Below are 17030 nucleotides of genomic sequence, written 5' to 3'. Positions count from 1 at the left end.
CAGAGCACCGTATATGGCACATCTATGGGGCACAGTGAACGGTGCAGAGCACTGTATATGGCACATCTATGGGGCACAATAAACGGTGCAGAGCACCGTATATGGCACATCTATGGGGCACAGTGAACGGTGCAGGGCACCGTATATGGCACATCTATGGGGCACAGTGAACGGTGCAGGGCACCGTATATGGCACATCTATGGGGCACAGTGAACGGTGCAGAGCACTGTATATGGGCACATCTATGGGGCACAGTGAACGGTGCGGAGCACCGTATATGGCACATATATGGGGCACAGTGAACGGTGCAGGGCACCGTATATGGCACATCTATGGGGCACAGTGAACGGTGCAGAGCACCGTATATGGCACATCTATGGGGCACAGTGAACGGTGCAGAGCACTGTATATGGCACATCTATGGGGCACAGTGAACGGTGCAGAGCACTGTATATGGCACATCTATGGGGCACAGTGAACGGTGCAGAGCACCGTATATGGCACATCTATGGGGCACAGTGAACGGTGCAGAGCACCGTATATGGCACATCTATGGGGCACAGTGAACGGTGCAGGGCACCGTATATGGCACAGCTATGGGGCACAGTGAACGGTGCAGAGCACTGTATATGGCACATCTATGGGGCACAGTGAACGGTGCAGAGCACCGTATATGGCACATCTATGGGGCACAGTGAACGGTGCAGAGCACCGTATATGGCACATCTATGGGGCACAGTGAACGGTGCAGAGCACCGTATATGGCACATCTATGGGGCACAGTGAACGGTGCAGAGCACCGTATATGGCACATCTATGGGGCACAGTGAACGGTGCAGAGCACTGTATATGGCACATCTATGGGGCACAGTGAACGGTGCAGAGCACCGTATATGGCACATCTATGGGGCACAATGAACGGTGCAGGGCACTGTATATGGCACATCTATGGGGCACAGTGAACGGTGCAGAGCACTGTATATGGCACATCTATGGGGCACAGTGAACGGTGCAGAGCACTGTATATGGCACATCTATGGGGCACAGTGAACGGTGCAGAGCACCGTATATGGCACATCTATGGGGCACAGTGAACGGTGCAGAGCACCGTATATGGCACATCTATGGGGCACAGTGAACGGTGCAGGGCACCGTATATGGCACAGCTATGGGGCACAGTGAACGGTGCGGAGCACCGTATATGGCACATATATGGGGCACAGTGAACGGTGCAGAGCACCGTATATGGCACATCTATGGGGCACAGTGAACGGTGCAGAGCACCGTATATGGCACATCTATGGGGCACAGTGAACGGTGCAGAGCACCGTATATGGCACATCTATGGGGCACAGTGAACGGTGCAGGGCACCGTATATGGCACATCTATGGGGCACAGTGAACGGTGCAGGGCACCGTATATGGCACAGCTATGGGGCACAGTGAACGGTGCGGAGCACCGTATATGGCACATATATGGGGCACAGTGAACGGTGCAGGGCACCGTATATGGCACATCTATGGGGCACAGTGAACGGTGCAGAGCACTGTATATGGCACATCTATGGGGCACAGTGAACGGTGCAGAGCACTGTATATGGCACATCTATGGGGCACAGTGAACGGTGCAGGGCACCGTATATGGCACATCTATGGGGCACAGTGAACGGTGCAGGGCACTGTATATGGCACATCTATGGGGCACAGTGAACGGTGCAGAGCACTGTATATGGCACATCTATGGGGCACAGTGAACGGTGCAGAGCACTGTATATGGCACATCTATGGGGCACAGTGAACGGTGCAGAGCACTGTATATGGCACATCTATGGGGCACAGTGAACGGTGCAGGGCACCGTATATGGCACATCTATGGGGCACAGTGAACGGTGCAGAGCACTGTATATGGCACATCTATGGGGCACAGTGAACGGTGCAGAGCACCGTATATGGCACATCTATGGGGCACAGTGAACGGTGCAGGGCACCGTATATGGCACATCTATGGGGCACAGTGAACGGTGCAGGGCACCGTATATGGCACATCTATGGGGCACAATGAACGGTGCAGAGCACCGTATATGGCACATCTATGGGGCACAGTGAACGGTGCAGGGCACCGTATATGGCACATCTATGGGGCACAATGAACGGTGCAGAGCACTGTATATGGCACATCTATGGGGCACAGTGAACGGTGCAGAGCACCGTATATGGCACATCTATGGGGCACAATGAACGGTGCAGAGCACCGTATATGGCACATCTATGGGGCACAATGAACGGTGCAGAGCACCGTATATGGCACATCTATGGGGCACAATGAACGGTGCAGAGCACCGTATATGGCACATCTATGGGGCACAATGAACGGTGCAGAGCACCGTATATGGCACATCTATGGGGCACAGTGAACGGTGCAGAGCACCGTATATGGCACATCTATGGGGCACAATGAACGGTGCAGAGCACCGTATATGGCACATCTATGGGGCACAATGAACGGTGCAGAGCACCGTATATGGCACATCTATGGGGCACAATGAACGGTGCAGAGCACCGTATATGGCACATCTATGGGGCACAGTGAACGGTGCAGAGCACCGTATATGGCACATCTATGGGGCACAATGAACGGTGCAGAGCACCGTATATGGCACATCTATGGGGCACAGTGAACGGTGCAGAGCACTGTATATGGCACATCTATGGGGCACAGTGAACGGTGCAGAGCACCGTATATGGCACATCTATGGGGCACAGTGAACGGTGCAGGGCACCGTATATGGCACATCTATGGGGCACAGTGAACGGTGCAGAGCACTGTATATGGCACATCTATGGGGCACAGTGAACGGTGCAGAGCACTGTATATGGCACATCTATGGGGCACAGTGAACGGTGCAGGGCACCGTATATGGCACATCTATGGGGCACAGTGAACGGTGCAGAGCACCGTATATGGCACATCTATGGGGCACAGTGAACGGTGCAGAGCACTGTATATGGCACATCTATGGGGCACAGTGAACGGTGCAGGGCACCGTATAAGGCACAGCTATGGGGCACAATGAACGGTGCAGGGCACTGTATATGGCACAGCTATGGGGCACAATGAACGGTGCAGGGCACCGTATATGGCACATCTATGGAGCACAGTGAACGGTGCAGGGCACCGTATATGGCACATCTATGGGGCACAGTGAACGGTGCAGAGCACCGTATATGGCACATCTATGGGGCACAGTGAACGGTGCAGAGCACTGTATATGGCACAGCTATGGGGCACAATGAACGGTGCAGAGCACTGTATATGGCACATCTATGGGGCACAGTGAACGGTGCAGGGCACCGTATATGGCACATCTATGGGGCACAGTGAACGGTGCAGAGCACCGTATATGGCACATCTATGGGGCACAGTGAACGGTGCAGAGCACTGTATATGGCACATCTATGGGGCACAGTGAACGGTGCAGGGCACCGTATAAGGCACAGCTATGGGGCACAATGAACGGTGCAGGGCACTGTATATGGCACAGCTATGGGGCACAATGAACGGTGCAGGGCACTGTATATGGCACATCTATGGGGCACAGTGAACGGTGCAGAGCACTGTATATGGCACATCTATGGAGCACAGTGAACGGTGCAGAGCACTGTATATGGCACATCTATGGAGCACAGTGAACGGTGCAGGGCACCGTATATGGCACATCTATGGGGCACAGTGAACGGTGCAGAGCACCGTATATGGCACATCTATGGGGCACAGTGAACGGTGCAGAGCACTGTATATGGCACATCTATGGGGCACAATGAACGGTGCAGAGCACTGTATATGGCACATCTATGGAGCACAGTGAACGGTGCAGGGCACCGTATATGGCACATCTATGGGGCACAGTGAACGGTGCAGGGCACCGTATATGGCACATCTATGGGGCACAGTGAACGGTGCAGAGCACTGTATATGGCACATCTATGGGGCACAGTGAACGGTGCAGGGCACCGTATATGGCACATCTATGGGGCACAGTGAACGGTGCAGAGCACCGTATATGGCACATCTATGGGGCACAGTGAACGGTGCAGAGCACCGTATATGGCACATCTATGGAGCACAGTGAACGGTGCAGGGCACCGTATATGGCACATCTATGGGGCACAATGAACGGTGCAGGGCACCGTATATGGCACATCTATGGGGCACAGTGAACGGTGCAGAGCACTGTATATGGCACATCTATGGGGCACAGTGAACGGTGCAGGGCACTGTATATGGCACATCTATGGGGCACAGTGAACGGTGCAGAGCACCGTATATGGCACATCTATGGGGCACAGTGAACGGTGCAGAGCACCGTATATGGCACATCTATGGGGCACAGTGAACGGTGCAGAGCACTGTATATGGCACATCTATGGGGCACAGTGAACGGTGCAGAGCACCGTATATGGCACATCTATGGGGCACAATGAACGGTGCAGAGCACTGTATATGGCACATGTATGGGGCACAGTGAACGGTGCAGAGCACTGTATATGGCACATCTATGGGGCACAGTGAACGGTGCGGAGCACTGTATATGGCACAGCAATGGGGCACAATGAACGGTGCAGAGCACTGTATATGGCACATCTATGGGGCACAATGAACGGTGCAGAGCACTGTATATGGCACATCTATGGGGCACAGTGAACGGTGCAGAGCACCGTATATGGCACATCTATGGGGCACAGTGAATGGTGCAGGGCACCGTATATGGCACATCTATGGGGCACAGTGAACGGTGCAGAGCACCGTATATGGCACATCTATGGGGCACAGTGAACGGTGCAGAGCACTGTATATGGCACATCTATGGGGCACAGTGAACGGTGCAGAGCACCGTATATGGCACATCTATGGGGCACAGTGAACGGTGCAGAGCACCGTATATGGCACATCTATGGGGCACAGTGAACGGTGCAGAGCACTGTATATGGCACATCTATGGGGCACAGTGAACGGTGCAGAGCACCGTATATGGCACATCTATGGGGCACAGTGAACGGTGCAGGGCACCGTATATGGCACATCTATGGGGCACAGTGAACGGTGCAGAGCACTGTATATGGCACATCTATGGGGCACAGTGAATGGTGCAGGGCACTGTATATGGCACATCTATGGGGCACAGTGAACGGTGCAGGGCACTGTATATGGCACATCGATGGGGCACAGTGAACGGTGCAGAGCACCGTATATGGCACACCTATGGGGCACAGTGAACGGTGCAGGGCACCGTATATGGCACATCGATGGGGCACAGTGAACGGTGCAGAGCACCGTATATGGCACATCTATGGGGCACAGTGAACGGTGCAGAGCACTGTATGGCACATCTATGGGGCACAGTGAACGGTGCAGGGCACTGTATATGGCACATCTATGGGGCACAGTGAACGGTGCAGGGCACTGTATATGGCACATCTATGGGGCACAGTGAACGGTGCAGAGCACCGTATATGGCACATCTATGGGGCACAGTGAACGGTGCAGGGCACCGTATATGGCACATCTATGGGGCACAGTGAACGGTGCAGAGCACTGTATATGGCACATCTATGGGCACAGTGAACGGTGCAGAGCACTGTATATGGCACATCTATGGGGCACAGTGAACGGTGCAGAGCACTGTATATGGCACATCTATGGGGCACAATGAACGGTACAGAGCACCGTATATGGCACATCTATGGGGCACAGTGAACGGTGCAGAGCACTGTATATGGCACATCTATGGGGCACAGTGAACGGTGCAGAGCACCGTATATGGCACATCTATGGGGCACAGTGAACGGTGCAGAGCACCGTATATGGCACATCTATGGGGCACAGTGAACGGTGCAGAGCACCGTATATGGCACATCTATGGGGCACAGTGAACGGTGCAGGGCACCGTATATGGCACATCTATGGGGCACAGTGAACGGTGCAGAGCACCGTATATGGCACATCTATGGGGCACAGTGAACGGTGCAGGGCACCGTATATGGCACATCTATGGGGCACAGTGAACGGTGCAGAGCACCGTATATGGCACATCTATGGGGCACAGTGAACGGTGCAGGGCACCGTATATGGCACATCTATGGGGCACAATGAACGGTGCAGAGCACTGTATATGGCACATCTATGGGGCACAGTGAACGGTGCAGAGCACCGTATATGGCACATCTATGGGGCACAATGAACGGTGCAGGGCACTGTATATGGCACATCTATGGGGCACAGTGAACGGTGCAGGGCACTGTATATGGCACATCTATGGGGCACAGTGAACGGTGCAGAGCACCGTATATGGCACATCTATGGGGCACAGTGAACGGTGCAGGGCACCGTATATGGCACATCTATGGGGCACAATGAACGGTGCAGAGCACTGTATATGGCACATCTATGGGGCACAGTGAACGGTGCAGAGCACCGTATATGGCACATCTATGGGGCACAATGAACGGTGCAGAGCACTGTATATGGCACATCTATGGGGCAAAGTGAACGGTGCAGAGCACCGTATATGGCACATCTATGGGGCACAATGAACGGTGCAGAGCACTGTATATGGCACATCTATGGGGCACAGTGAACGGTGCAGAGCACCGTATATGGCACATCTATGGGGCACAGTGAATGGTGCAGAGCACTGTATATGGCACATCTATGGGGCACAGTGAACGGTGCAGGGCACCGTATATGGGGCACAGCTATGGGGCACAGTGAACGGTGCAGAGCACTGTATATGGCACATCTATGGGGCACAATGAACGGTGCAGAGCACTGTATATGGCACATCTATGGGGCACAGTGAACGGTGCAGAGCACCGTATATGGCACATCTATGGGGCACAATGAACGGTGCAGAGCACTGTATATGGCACATCTATGGGGCACAGTGAACGGTGCAGAGCACCGTATATGGCACATCTATGGGGCACAGTGAATGGTGCAGAGCACTGTATATGGCACATCTATGGGGCACAGTGAACGGTGCAGAGCACTGTATATGGCACATCTATGGGGCACAGTGAACGGTGCAGGGCACCGTATATGGCACATCTATGGGGCACAGTGAACGGTGCAGAGCACTGTATATGGCACATCTATGGGGCACAGTGAACGGTGCAGAGCACCGTATATGGCACATCTATGGGGCACAGTGAATGGTGCAGAGCACTGTATATGGCACATCTATGGGGCACAGTGAACGGTGCAGAGCACCGTATATGGCACATCTATGGGGCACAGTGAATGGTGCAGAGCACCGTATATGGCACATCTATGGGGCACAGTGAACGGTGCAGAGCACTGTATATGGCACATCTATGGGGCACAGTGAACGGTGCAGGGCACTGTATATGGCACATCTATGGGGCACAATGAACGGTGCAGAGCACTGTATATGGCACATCTATGGGGCACAGTGAACGGTGCAGAGCACCGTATATGGCACATCTATGGGGCACAGTGAATGGTGCAGAGCACTGTATATGGCACATCTATGGGGCACAGTGAACGGTGCAGAGCACCGTATATGGCACATCTATGGGGCACAGTGAATGGTGCAGAGCACCGTATATGGCACATCTATGGGGCACAGTGAACGGTGCAGAGCACTGTATATGGCACATCTATGGGGCACAGTGAACGGTGCAGGGCACTGTATATGGCACATCTATGGGGCACAATGAACGGTGCAGAGCACTGTATATGGCACATCTATGGGGCACAGTGAACGGTGCAGAGCACTGTATATGGCACATCTATGGGGCACAATGAACGGTGCAGAGCACTGTATATGGCACATCTATGGGGCACAGTGAACGGTGCAGAGCACCGTATATGGCACATCTATGGGGCACAGTGAACGGTGCAGAGCACCGTATATGGCACATCTATGGGGCACAGTGAACGGTGCAGGGCACCGTATATGGCACATCTATGGGGCACAGTGAACGGTGCAGAGCACTGTATATGGCACATCTATGGGGCACAGTGAACGGTGCAGAGCACTGTATATGGCACATCTATGGGGCACAGTGAACGGTGCAGGGCACCGTATATGGCACATCTATGGGGCACAGTGAACGGTGCGGAGCACCGTATATGGCACATCTATGGGGCACAGTGAACGGTGCAGGGCACCGTATATGGCACATCTATGGGGCACAGTGAACGGTGCAGAGCACTGTATATGGCACATCTATGGGGCACAGTGAACGGTGCAGAGCACTGTATATGGCACATCTATGGGGCACAGTGAACGGTGCAGAGCACCGTATATGGCACATCTATGGGGCACAATGAACGGTGCAGAGCACTGTATATGGCACATCTATGGGGCACAGTGAACGGTGCGGAGCACCGTATATGGCACATCTATGGGGCACAATGAACGGTGCAGAGCACTGTATATGGCACATCTATGGGGCACAGTGAACGGTGCAGAGCACTGTATATGGCACATCTATGGGGCACAGTGAACGGTGCGGAGCACCGTATATGGCACATCTATGGGGCACAGTGAACGGTGCAGGGCACTGTATATGGCACAGCTATGGGGCACAATGAACGGTGCAGAGCACCGTATATGGCACAGCAATGGGGCACAATGAACGGAGCAGAGCACCGTATATGGCACATCTATGGGGCACAGTGAATGGTGCAGAGCACCGTATATGGCACATCTATGGGGCACAGTGAACGGTGCAGAGCACCGTATATGGCACATCTATGGGGCACAGTGAACGGTGCGGAGCACCGTATATGGCACATCTATGGGGCACAGTGAACGGTGCAGAGCACTGTATATGGCACATCTATGGGGCACAATGAACGGTGCAGAGCACCGTATATGGCACATCTATGGGGCACAATGAACGGTGCAGAGCACTGTATATGGCACATCTATGGGGCACAGTGAACGGTGCAGAGCACTGTATATGGCACATCTATGGGGCACAGTGAACGGTGCGGAGCACTGTATATGGCACATCTATGGGGCACAGTGAACGGTGCAGGGCACTGTATATGGCACAGCTATGGGGCACAATGAACGGTGCAGAGCACCGTATATGGCACAGCTATGGGGCACAATGAACGGTGCAGAGCACCGTATATGGCACATCTATGGGGCACAATGAACGGTGCAGAGCACCGTATATGGCACATCTATGGGGCACAGTGAACCGTGCAGAGCACCGTATATGGCACATCTATGGGGCACAGTGAACGGTGCAGAGCACCGTATATGGCACATCTATGGGGCACAGTGAACGGTGCGGAGCACCGTATATGGCACATCTATGGGGCACAGTGAACGGTGCAGAGCACTGTATATGGCACATCTATGGGGCACAATGAACGGTGCAGAGCACCGTATATGGCACATCTATGGGGCACAATGAACGGTGCAGAGCACTGTATATGGCACATCTATGGGGCACAGTGAACGGTGCAGAGCACTGTATATGGCACATCTATGGGGCACAGTGAACGGTGCGGAGCACTGTATATGGCACATCTATGGGGCACAGTGAACGGTGCAGGGCACTGTATATGGCACAGCTATGGGGCACAATGAACGGTGCAGAGCACCGTATATGGCACAGCTATGGGGCACAATGAACGGTGCAGAGCACCGTATATGGCACATCTATGGGGCACAATGAACGGTGCAGAGCACCGTATATGGCACATCTATGGGGCACAGTGAACCGTGCAGAGCACCGTATATGGCACAGCAATGGGGCACAATGAACGGAGCAGAGCACCGTATATGGCACATCTATGGGGCACAATGAACGGTGCAGAGCACCGTATATGGCACATCTATGGGGCACAGTGAACCGTGCAGAGCACCGTATATGGCACAGCAATGGGGCACAGTGAACGGTGCAGAGCACCGTATATGGCACATCTATGGGGCACAGTGAACGGTGCAGAGCACCGTATATGGCACATCTATGGGGCACAATGAACGGTGCAGGGCACCGTATATGGCACATCTATGGGGCACAGTGAACGGTGCAGGGCACCGTATATGGCACATCTATGGGGCACAGTGAACGGTGCAGAGCACCGTATATGGCACATCTATGGGGCACAGTGAACGGTGCAGAGCACCGTATATGGCACATCTATGGGGCACAATGAACGGTGCAGGGCACCGTATATGGCACATCTATGGGGCACAGTGAACGGTGCAGAGCACCGTATATGGCACATCTATGGGGCACAGTGAACGGTGCGGAGCACCGTATATGGCACATCTATGGGGCACAGTGAACGGTGCAGGGCACTGTATATGGCACAGCTATGGGGCACAATGAACGGTGCAGAGCACCGTATATGGCACATCTATGGGGCACAATGAACGGTGCAGAGCACCGTATATGGCACATCTATGGGGCACAATGAATGGTGCAGAGCACCGTATATGGCACATCTATGGGGCACAATGAACGGTGCGGAGCACTGTATATGGCACAGCTATGGGGCACAATGAACGGTGCAGAGCACCGTATATGGCACATCTATGGGGCACAGTGAACGGTGCAGAGCACCGTATATGGCACATCTATGGGGCACAGTGAACGGTGCAGAGCACCGTATATGGCACATCTATGGGGCACAATGAACGGTGCAGGGCACCGTATATGGCACATCTATGGGGCACAGTGAACGGTGCAGAGCACCGTATATGGCACATCTATGGGGCACAGTGAACGGTGCGGAGCACCGTATATGGCACATCTATGGGGCACAGTGAACGGTGCAGGGCACCGTATATGGCACATCTATGGGGCACAGTGAACGGTGCAGGGCACTGTATATGGCACAGCTATGGGGCACAATGAACGGTGCAGAGCACCGTATATGGCACATCTATGGGGCACAATGAACGGTGCAGAGCACCGTATATGGCACATCTATGGGGCACAATGAATGGTGCAGAGCACCGTATATGGCACATCTATGGGGCACAATGAACGGTGCGGAGCACTGTATATGGCACAGCTATGGGGCACAATGAACGGTGCAGAGCACCGTATATGGCACATCTATGGGGCACAATGAACGGTGCAGGGCACCGTATATGGCACATCTATGGGGCACAGTGAACCGTGCAGAGCACCGTATATGGCACATCTATGGGGCACAATGAACGGTGCAGAGCACCGTATATGGCACATCTATGGGGCACAGTGAACGGTGCAGAGCACCGTATATGGCACATCTATGGGGCACAGTGAACGGTGCAGAGCACCGTATATGGCACATCTATGGGGCACAATGAACGGTGCGGAGCACTGTATATGGCACAGCTATGGGGCACAATGAACGGTGCAGAGCACCGTATATGGCACATCTATGGGGCACAATGAACGGTGCAGGGCACCGTATATGGCACATCTATGGGGCACAGTGAACCGTGCAGAGCACCGTATATGGCACATCTATGGGGCACAGTGAACGGTGCAGAGCACCGTATATGGCACATCTATGGGGCACAGTGAACGGTGCAGAGCACCGTATATGGCACATCTATGGGGCACAGTGAACGGTGCAGAGCACCGTATATGGCACATCTATGGGGCACAATGAACGGTGCAGGGCACCGTATATGGCACATCTATGGGGCACAGTGAACGGTGCAGAGCACCGTATATGGCACATCTATGGGGCACAGTGTACGGTGCGGAGCACCGTATATGGCACATCTATGGGGCACAGTGAACGGTGCAGGGCACCGTATATGGCACATCTATGGGGCACAGTGAACGGTGCAGGGCACTGTATATGGCACAGCTATGGGGCACAATGAACGGTGCAGAGCACCGTATATGGCACATCTATGGGGCACAATGAACGGTGCAGAGCACCGTATATGGCACATCTATGGGGCACAGTGAACGGTGCAGAGCACCGTATATGGCACATCTATGGGGCACAGTGAACGGTGCAGAGCACCGTATATGGCACATCTATGGGGCACAGTGAACGGTGCAGGGCACCGTATATGGCACATCTATGGGGCACAATGAACGGTGCAGAGCACTGTATATGGCACATCTATGGGGCACAGTGAACGGTGCAGGGCACCGTATATGGCACATCTATGGGGCACAATGAACGGTGCAGAGCACTGTATATGGCACATCTATGGGGCACAGTGAACGGTGCAGAGCACCGTATATGGCACATCTATGGGGCACAGTGAACGGTGCAGAGCACCGTATATGGCACATCTATGGGGCACAGTGAACGGTGCAGAGCACTGTATATGGCACATCTATGGGGCACAATGAACGGTGCAGGGCACCGTATATGGCACATCTATGGGGCACAGTGAACGGTGCAGAGCACTGTATATGGCACATCTATGGGGCACAATGAACGGTGCAGGGCACCGTATATGGCACATCTATGGGGCACAGTGAACGGTGCAGAGCACTGTATATGGCACATCTATGGGGCACAGTGAACGGTGCGGAGCACTGTATATGGCACATCTATGGGGCACAGTGAACGGTGCAGAGCACTGTATATGGCACATCTATGGGGCACAGTGAACGGTGCAGAGCACTGTATATGGCACATCTATGGGGCACAATGAACGGTGCAGAGCACTGTATATGGCACATCTATGGGGCACAGTGAACGGTGCAGAGCACTGTATATGGCACATCTATGGGGCACAATGAACGGTGCAGGGCACCGTATATGGCACATCTATGGGGCACAGTGAACGGTGCAGAGCACTGTATATGGCACATCTATGGGGCACAGTGAACGGTGCAGAGCACCGTATATGGCACATCTATGGGGCACAATGAACGGTGCAGGGCACCGTATATGGCACATCTATGGGGCACAGTGAACGGTGCAGAGCACCGTATATGGCACATCTATGGGGCACAGTGAACGGTGCAGAGCACCGTATATGGCACATCTATGGGGCACAATGAACGGTGCAGGGCACCGTATATGGCACATCTATGGGGCACAGTGAACGGTGCAGAGCACCGTATATGGCACATCTATGGGGCACAGTGAACGGTGCAGGGCACCGTATATGGCACATCTATGGGGCACAATGAACGGTGCAGAGCACCGTATATGGCACATCTATGGGGCACAGTGAACGGTGCAGAGCACCGTATATGGCACATCTATGGGGCACAATGAACGGTGCAGGGCACCGTATATGGCACATCTATGGGGCACAATGAACGGTGCAGAGCACCGTATATGGCACATCTATGGGGCACAGTGAACGGTGCAGAGCACCGTATATGGCACATCTATGGGGCACAATGAACGGTGCAGGGCACCGTATATGGCACATCTATGGGGCACAGTGAACGGTGCAGGGCACCGTATATGGCACATCTATGGGGCACAATGAACGGTGCAGAGCACCGTATATGGCACATCTATGGGGCACAATGAACGGTGCAGAGCACTGTATATGGCACATCTATGGGGCACAGTGAACGGTGCAGGGCACCGTATATGGCACATCTATGGGGCACAATGAACGGTGCAGAGCACCGTATATGGCACATCTATGGGGCACAGTGAACGGTGCAGAGCACCGTATATGGCACATCTATGGGGCACAATGAACGGTGCAGGGCACCGTATATGGCACATCTATGGGGCACAGTGAACGGTGCAGGGCACCGTATATGGCACATCTATGGGGCACAATGAACGGTGCAGAGCACCGTATATGGCACATCTATGGGGCACAATGAACGGTGCAGAGCACCGTATATGGCACATCTATGGGGCACAATGAACGGTGCAGGGCACCGTATATGGCACATCTATGGGGCACAGTGAACGGTGCAGAGCACCGTATATGGCACATCTATGGGGCACAATGAACGGTGCAGGGCACCGTATATGGCACATCTATGGGGCACAGTGAACGGTGCAGAGCACCGTATATGGCACATCTATGGGGCACAATGAACGGTGCAGAGCACCGTATATGGCACATCTATGGGGCACAATGAACGGTGCAGGGCACCGTATATGGCACATCTATGGGGCACAGTGAACGGTGCAGAGCACCGTATATGGCACATCTATGGGGCACAGTGAACGGTGCAGAGCACCGTATATGGCACATCTATGGGGCACAGTGAACGGTGCAGAGCACCGTATATGGCACAGCTATGGGGCACAATGAACGGTGCAGGGCACCGTATAAGGCACAGCTATGGGGCACAATGAACGGTGCAGAGCACCGTATATGGCACAGCTATGGGGCACAATGAACGGTGCAGAGCACCGTATATGGCACATCTATGGGGCACAATGAATGGTGCAGAGCACCGTATATGGCACATCTATGGGGCACAATGAACGGTGCAGGGCACCGTATATGGCACATCTATGGGGCACAGTGAACGGTGCAGAGCACCGTATATGGCACATCTATGGGGCACAGTGAACGGTGCAGAGCACTGTATATGGCACATCTATGGGGCACAGTGAACGGTGCAGAGCACCGTATATGGCACATCTATGGGGCACAATGAACGGTGCAGAGCACTGTATATGGCACATCTATGGGGCACAATGAACGGTGCAGAGCACCGTATATGGCACATCTATGGGGCACAATGAACGGTGCAGGGCACCGTATATGGCACATCTATGGGGCACAGTGAACGGTGCAGAGCACCGTATATGGCACATCTATGGGGCACAGTGAACGGTGCAGAGCACCGTATATGGCACATCTATGGGGCACAGTGAACGGTGCAGAGCACTGTATATGGCACATCTATGGGGCACAGTGAACGGTGCAGGGCACCGTATATGGCACATCTATGGGACACAATGAACGGTGCAGAGCACCGTATATGGCACATCTATGGGGCACAGTGAACGGTGCAGGGCACCGTATATGGCACATCTATGGGGCACAATGAACGGTGCAGAGCACCGTATATGGCACATCTATGGGGCACAGTGAACGGTGCAGGGCACCGTATATGGCACATCTATGGGGCACAGTGAACGGAGCAGAGCACCGTATATGGCACATCTATGGGGCACAGTGAACGGAGCAGAGCACCGTATATGGCACATCTATGGGGCACAATGAACGGTGCAGGGCACCGTATATGGCACATCTATGGGGCACAGTGAACGGTGCAGAGCACCGTATATGGCACATCTATGGGGCACAATGAACGGAGCAGAGCACCGTATATGGCACATCTATGGGGCACAGTGAACGGAGCAGAGCACCGTATATGGCACATCTATGGGGCACAGTGAACGGTGCAGAGCACTGTATATGGCACAGCTATGGGGCACAGTGAACGGTGCAGAGCACCGTATATGGCACATCTATGGGGCACAGTGAACGGTGCAGAGCACTGTATATGGCACATCTATGGGGCACAATGAACGGTGCAGAGCATCGTATATGGCACATCTATGGGGCACAGTGAACGGTGCAGAGCACCGTATATGGCACATCTATGGGGCACAGTGAACGGTGCGGAGCACCGTATATGGCACATCTATGGGGCACAGTGAACGGTGCAGAACACCGTATATGGCACAGCAATGGGGCACAATGAACGGTGCAGAGCACCGTATATGGCACAGCAATGGGGCACAGTGAACGGTGCAGAGCACCGTATATGGCACAGCTAGGGGGCACAATGAACGGTGCAGAACACCGTATATGGCACAGCTATGGGGAAATATGAACGGTGCAGAGCACTATATGGCATAGCTATGGGGAAATAATGATCTATTTTTATTTTTGAAATTCACCGGTAAATGCTGCATTTCCACCCTAGGCTTATACTCGAGTCAATAAGTTTTCCCAGTTTTTTGTGGCAAAATTAGGGGGGTCGGCTTATACTCGCGTCGGCTTATACTCGAGTATATACGGTAGTTGGAATGCACACAGTACTTAGACGAGGAAGTCCAGCAATAACCTGATCACACGTGCGCACAGCACTTGTTTGCGGAAGTCCAATAATACGCAGATGGAGCGTTGACAGGGGAATTTCTTCTAAAGCTACCTTTAAGGGCTGACAAGACCCACTCAAGTCCCGCTCCACAACCCAACAGACGCAGTCCAGAAGATATAAAGAAGTTAACGCTTCTTACTGACCGCAGCAGTTCCAGAGGCGAGAGGCAGCACCCAAGTATTCTGGTCAATAGACAACCCCGGTCAGGATCCAGGAGCACACAGAAGATGGAAGTCAGCTGAACATGGTGAGGCAGACCACCGAGTAACGAGCAGCAGAAGCAGGGAGTTCACCAGAAAACAGGCAGAAGCTCAGGAGCCAACAGCACAAAATACTCAGGCAAGGAGGAACACACGACCCGGACTTACATAACAGGACAGACAGGAAGTTCCAAGACAGGGCGAGATACAAGACTCCATCTTGGATAAGGGCAAACAGGCTCAAAGGAAAATCCGAAATCCTTACAGTAGCTGTGTCTGTCAGCACAGTGTCCGGAACATGGAGCAGATACCAGGAAACAGGCCAGTACACCAGGAGATGTGGAGGGGCCATAGGAGGGCAACAACCCGCCAGCAGGTTGGCTACCTCTTCCTTTGTGCAAGAAGGAACAGGAGGAGCAGTGCCAGTGCCCTGCAAAATGACCTCCAGAAGCCACTAACATCCATGTGTCTGCTCAAACTTTCAGAAACAGATTCCATGAGAGTGGTATGAGAACCTGATGTCCGCAAGTGGGTGTTGTGCTTACAGCCCAACACCATGCAGGGTGATTGGCATTTGATTTTGATTATAATTTCAAATCCAGACCTCCATGGAATATTAATTTTGATTTTCATTGATCATTTTTATTTTTTATTGTTCTCAACATATTCCACTATGTAATGAAAAAAGATGTGCAACTAGTATATTTCATTCAGTGATATCTAGGATGTGGTACTTTAGCTTTCCCTTTATTTCTTTGAGCAATGTATTT

This window comes from Ranitomeya imitator, chromosome 5 (genome assembly GCF_032444005.1).
Source record: "Ranitomeya imitator isolate aRanImi1 chromosome 5, aRanImi1.pri, whole genome shotgun sequence".
Classification (NCBI taxonomy): Eukaryota; Metazoa; Chordata; class Amphibia; order Anura; family Dendrobatidae; genus Ranitomeya; species Ranitomeya imitator.
This window is presented reverse-complemented; position numbering follows the sequence as displayed.